The sequence below is a fragment of the Bison bison genome, unplaced genomic scaffold (genome assembly GCF_000754665.1).
Source record: "Bison bison bison isolate TAMUID 2011002044 unplaced genomic scaffold, Bison_UMD1.0 scf7180017864068, whole genome shotgun sequence".
Lineage (NCBI taxonomy): Eukaryota > Metazoa > Chordata > Mammalia > Artiodactyla > Bovidae > Bison > Bison bison.
In genome coordinates, this window is record NW_011494640.1 from 4,343,937 (window position 1) to 4,350,162 (window position 6,226).

A 6,226-nucleotide genomic window follows, 5' to 3' on the forward strand; every position below is an offset into this window, starting at 1 on the left:
CTTCTTAATATCTTCTGCTTCTGTTAGGTCCACACCATTTCTGTCCTTTCTTGAGCCCATCTTTGCATGAAATGTTCCCTTGGTATCTAATTTTCTTGAAGAGATCTCTTGTCTTTCTCATTCTATTGTTTTCCTCTATTTCTTTGCATTGATCACTGAGGAAGGCTTTCTCATCTCTCCTTGCCATTCTTTGGAACTCTGCATTCAGATGCTTATATCTTTCCTTTTCTCCTTTGCCTTTCACCTCTCTTCTTTTCACAGCTATTTGTAAGGCCTCCTCAGACAGCCACTTTGCTTTTTTGCATTTCTTTTTCTTCGGGATGGTCTGGCTCCCTGTCTCCTGTACAATGTCACGAACTCCAGCGTTAGTCTGTTTTAAAGTTCTTTCCCTGAAATTTTGAGTAGAAATATGAGTTTGATTATTTGTATTCTTTTTTTCATAGATAATGAATGCATTGAAAGTTGTTAAATTTCACAATATTCAACTGCTTTAGGCCCAAGGTTTAACATGTGACACTTCTGAAGTCATAATGATGCAAATTTGTGTTATCAACATAAATATAATGATGTGGTATTCTTGATTTCAAAATAATCTGCCTCTGTACCTTTCACTTTCTCTTTGAGGCACAGGTATTTAAGAAAGCGGTTAGGATTGTTGTCATTGTTCCTGTCATTTGGTTTACTTTTGTGGGTAATTTCTGGTTTACTGTCTCATGCACACAGAGTTTGGTCTGCTCAATTTCCACTTTGAGGGACCCTTGATATTTTCTTCCTAATATACATAGGTGGTAAAAGTTTCAGGAGCAGAAAGGATGTATGTGCTGACTTGAGTATTGTACAGAGTTTGATATGAATCTTTGATTCAGTCCCACTTCCTTGCTGGCTGCTAACCGGGGCTTGCTCTCAGCTTCTATTAATAGAAGCTTCTCTCACTCTTTATCACTTGGCCAATCTTCATCTTCAGTTCCATGTTGTATATGGAATTGTTTTCTGCTTTGAATCTGTCTGACTTCTTCAAATGACAGGAGAAAACTCTCCACTTCTAAGGGCTTCTGGGATTCATTCAGGCCCACGCAGATAACCTCCCTATTTTTAGGTCAATTGTAACATATAATGGGCTTCCCAGGTGGGGCAGTGTAAAGAATCTGTCTGCCAATGCAGGAGACACAAGAGTCTTGGGTTCAATCCCTGTATCGGGAAGATCACCTGGAGGAGAACATGGCAACCCACTCCAGTATTCTTGCCTGGAAAATTCCATGGATAGAGGAGCCTGGCGGGCTACAGTCCATGGGGTCACAAAGAGTCAGACATGACTGAGCGACTGAGCATGCGTGCAAGGGGTCAAGGGAAACACATAATGCACTGTAATTGTAAGAATGATACCTCATCAAATGTGAAAGTTCCTGGGAGCAAGGAAGATATCTTTGGGGGATGAATATCCTGTGATCAACAATGGCTCGTAAGTCTTTACTATAAAAGATACATTTTTATCGGTAACCTCTATTTTTTAAGTGCCAAAGAACATTGGATCAAATTACATAAAACAAATCTAGCAAGAAAACTTTGATTAGGTCTGGGTGTATTGGGCTGCCTGATTCGAGTCTGGCCTTTTAGCCAGCAGCTGGTACTAGCTAACTACAGGCAGGAATAATGGATGGTCAGCTGTTTTCAGACCTGCCTCAAAGTTTTTCAGGCCATCTGCCTGGGGTCGGTTGGTGGTCAATGTGCAGGTTTTGCAAACTAGCTACCTGAGTGTGGATCTCAATCCATCACTTAGGCCCTTGACCTTTCACTCATGCGAGCCAGCAATCCCTTTTAAAGTTTCAAAAAGCCTGAGCTGAATTTTATGTCATTTGCAATCAAACTTACCCTAAGCAATGCTGGCTATACATTAGCTTTTTAAAAATATATATATTTATTTTTAATTGGAAGCTAATTGCTTTACAATTTTGTGTTGGTTATATATTAGCTTTTATAACAAATGGATTGTTGCGTTGGTTGTGTAGGAGTGCTTACACAGTAAACTCTTACAAGGAGAGTGGATTGTTTTCAGATTCTAAGATTTCCTTCCTCTGACCTCAGAGGGCCTCTGAGGGTGGGCCAGCCAAGGTGATTTCTGTCAAGAGACTGTACTCCTCTCCTTGGTGGGTAATCATTCCTCCTTTTTCTGGAAGAAGCCCCCTGAGGGCCTCAAAGCCACTTTCACTCCCTCCAAGGCCACCCGTTCTGTCTGAATATTGGCCCATGTCTATCTTCTAAACTTTTTGTTGTGTAGTCACTAAGTCATGTCTGACTCTTTGAGATCCCATGAACTGCAGTATGCCAGGCTTCCCTGTCCTTCATTATCTCCCAGAGTTTGCTCAAACTCATGTCCATTGAGTTGACGATAGCATCCAACCATCTCATCCTCTGTAGCCTCCTTCTCATCCTGCCTTCAATCTTTCCCAGCATCAGAGTCTTTTTCAATGAGTCAGTTCTTCGAATCAGGTGGCCAAAGTATTGGTAGCTTCAGCTTCAGCATCAGTCTTTCCAATGAATATTCAGGATTGATTTCCTTTAGGATTGACTGGTTTGATCTCCTTGCTGTCCAAGGGACTCTCAAGAGTCTTCTCCAGCACTACAGCTCAAAAGCATCAATTCTTTGGCGCTCAACCTTCTTTATGGTCCAACTCTCACATCCCTACATGACTACTGGAAAAACCACAGGTTTGACTATACCCACCTTTACCGGCAAAGTGACTTCTCTGCTTTTTAATACCTTGTCTAGGTTCTAAATTTTATCCCTCTACTAAGTGGTAACTGCTCATGGTACAAAGCCTTCTTTAGACAAATAGGCAGAAAGAAGAGAATAAAATCCCTGGAATTCCAATGAAAGTGAAAATCGCTCAGTCCTGTCCAACTCTTTGCGACCCCATGGAATTCTCCAGGCCAGAATACTGGAGTGGCTAGCCTTTCCCTTCTCCAGGGGATCTTCCCAACCCAGGGATTGAACCGAGGTCTTCCACATTGCAGGCGGATTCTTTATCAGCTGAGCCACAAGCAAACGCCAAGAATACTGGAGTGAGTAGCCTATGCCTTCTCCAGCGGATCTTTCCCACCCAAGAATCGAAATGGGGTCTCCTGCATTGCAGGCGGATTCTTTACCAACTTAGCTATTAGGGAAGCCCATTACAAGGAAAGAATTCCTATTAAATAGTGGCGTGGAGATTTCTGGTATTTTTGAGGCATACATGCCCTTAGGGACCGCGGATAAATTGGGGTACAAGGATTCCAAGTTAACCAATTTCACATAACAGCTCTAATCGTCCTTCTCTTTGTCACTATGCCCACCGTGGTCGGCTGGGGGCGCTCTCCGCCCTGTCCTGGGATGGTTCTGGCTCCGCGGATGACTCCAGCCCTCCGGCCCCTCCCCGCCCCTTGGATCTTCTCAAGGGCCCTGCCCGGGGCCGCCTCTACGGAGCCGGCGCAGAGGGGTCTGCCCAGCGCCCGGCGCCCCCAGCCTCGCTGCGATCGCGGCGTGGGCCAACAGGTAGGTCTCACTAGAAGATGCCGCACTCTCCACCTCTAGTCCAGGCCCCCGGGGTCCAGTGGATTCCACCACCAGCCTCCCCCACCTCCGACGGCAGAGCGTGATGGTCCCCACCGAAGCCTAGGTGGTTCAGCGATGGCCTCTGGGTTCCTGGTTGCGCTGACCACCCTCCGGCGCCCGAACCCTCAGTCCTGCCTGGGGCGAGGGCAGGAATTCCGGGCATTCTTGTTAGATTCGACACCAGAGAAAAACAAAGCGAGAGCAGATTCCTGACCCATCACCTGCAGGGTCAGTTAATCCCCGCCCGGGCGTCGGCCGGAATCACCTGGGCGGGGGTTTGAAATACCTAGACTAGCGCCCACCTCCGAGGTTCGGAGGTGCCCCGCCTGGGTTGGGGCCTGAACGCCAATTTTTTCCCCCAAAGTTCCGGGGGGAGTGAGGGCTTTGCAGACGACCAGCGGGGCTGAGCCCCTTCGGAAGGGACTGAGCTCTAGGCTCACCTGAAGGTGTAAAATTTATTCCGAGATGCAAGTTTGGTATCAGAAATATATGCAAAAAATGGCATTCTCAACCATAATGAGTCTGTGTTCATTTTAATATAAAAGATGGTAAAAGATACTTTTCAGAAAAAAGAAACGCCTAACTCCTACAGGTATAAAAATTAACACGAGGTAAAGATTTATTTTATTCGTAAGAGGGTAAGCTGATGTTATAACTGGTTCACAGGAGACTTGTCTAAAAGCACAGATTTGTATGGAATGAAGGAATTGAATTGCTAACGGAGGCAAAACTGGTTTTTCCACAGTGGGGAGAGAAGTTGATGGGATCTCTCCCTTTCTGTGTTTTTTTTTAAAAAATTATATTTACAATATATTTCTTAAAATTTTTTTATTTTAGAAAAATTTAAAATTGAAGTACAGTTGATTTACAAAGCTGTGTTAGTTTTAGGTGTACAGTCGAGTGATTTAGTTTTGAATATAAATCTTCTCTTTCAGATTCTTTTCCATTATTGATTATTGCAAGATATTGAATATACTTCCCTGTGCTATATAGTAGGTGCTTGTTGTTTATCTATTTTATATATAGTAGTGTGTGTATATGAATCCAAAACTCCCAATTTATCCCTCCCCTATTTTCTGTGGTTTTAAAAAAGATGCAGAATAGCTCCAAGACCATGAACTGGGCTAGAAGCAGACAGCTTGGGGGTTGTGTATTAAACAATGTATAGTGTTCCACTAAACAGAGAAGCTCGTCTTCACAATATTTTTTTAAACTATGTGGAAAGAAAGGTCTCCTATAGTGCTAGTTCTGCTGGGCTTCCTCAAACCCCAAATACCCAGTTTCCAGTCACTCACGGGACACTACATTTTTCTACTTTGGGGACTGTCAGGCAAAACCCCACAAATACACATGGAGGTTCCTGGGAGACAAAAGGGTAGGGGGTTAGGTGCAGAGACTGCGTTCAGACAGTGCTTGGTCACACAAGTGCCGTGGGACCCTACTCTGGGGAGCCTCCGTTTCTTCACTTGACCGTCGTCTTCGTCTATAACTGGTTCCACAGAAGCTTCCCTCCCTGCTGAGGTGGACAGAGCGAGTCTCCCCAGAACAGGCTTTCTTTGTTAAGGGTAGAGTTCTTTGAGTGGTCTCCTTTAGTTATGTAAATGTGGCCAAGCAGCACCCATTGCCTGGCAGGAGACCTTCTGTGGCCTGACAAAGCCACCTCTTCCGCAGACCCCTTAGGAATGCAGGACTGGAGGCAGGAAAGCAGGGGGGAAGCGTCTTGCCTTTCAAGCTGGGGGTCTTTGGGGAGGAAAGCGTTTGAGACCTACTTCCCCTTCCCCCCAACCTGTTCCCCAGGATTTGATTGAGACTGACTAAAATTTACCTAAAATTTACCAGCAGCCCTGGAAAGTTGCTTCCCAGTGACAGAACCTGAGTGAATTTGTAGGGTCCCCCCAAACTCTGTGTCACTGACTGGGAGTCTCAGGACCCAGCGCTCCTAGCTGGCTGCTTCTGCTATTTGGAGAAGAGCAAGCGAGGGTGACTAAGAGAATTGTTCTGTCTATGAATCGTGGGGCCCACTACAGCCTCTGTCAGGAAGACGGTGCCTCAGAGTCCACAGGACTGTGGGGGCCTATGGGCCAGGGTGTCACCGCGTGGGATGAGAGGCAGCAGCTGCAGAGGGCGGCTCAGACTTTTCCTGGACACACACTCAGGACTAAGGAAGCCCTTGAGGTTCCAGACAATTAAGGACTGAGTGGGCTCCGAAAGGGAGAGGTAGGATTTGGTGAGGAGGAATGATAATTTCCCCCTCTAGCCTTCTAGGTTCTTGGTGGAGACCCTTCTCTATATAATAAAAGACAGGTTAAGAAGAGAAAAACAAACAGAATGATATGTATACCTCCTGTATGCATGGAGGATACCAGGGAACTCTCCAAAATGGCCAAGCCACCAGCTTAAATACCACCTCCGGCCAAGATGTTGTGGTGGGGGGAGCACCAGCACACCCCATCCAGCCTCATCTCCAACACTGTCCACACCGGGCAGCCGGCAGCTCCAATGTCCCACTTTTTTTGCACTGCTGGGCTGTTGCATGTGTCCCCTGTCTGGACTGTCCTTCCCCTTCGACCACAGGCAAGGGCCTACTCCTTCTTCAAGATGCAGGTGCACTGGCAGGCCCCGGGGTGAAGCCCGCTC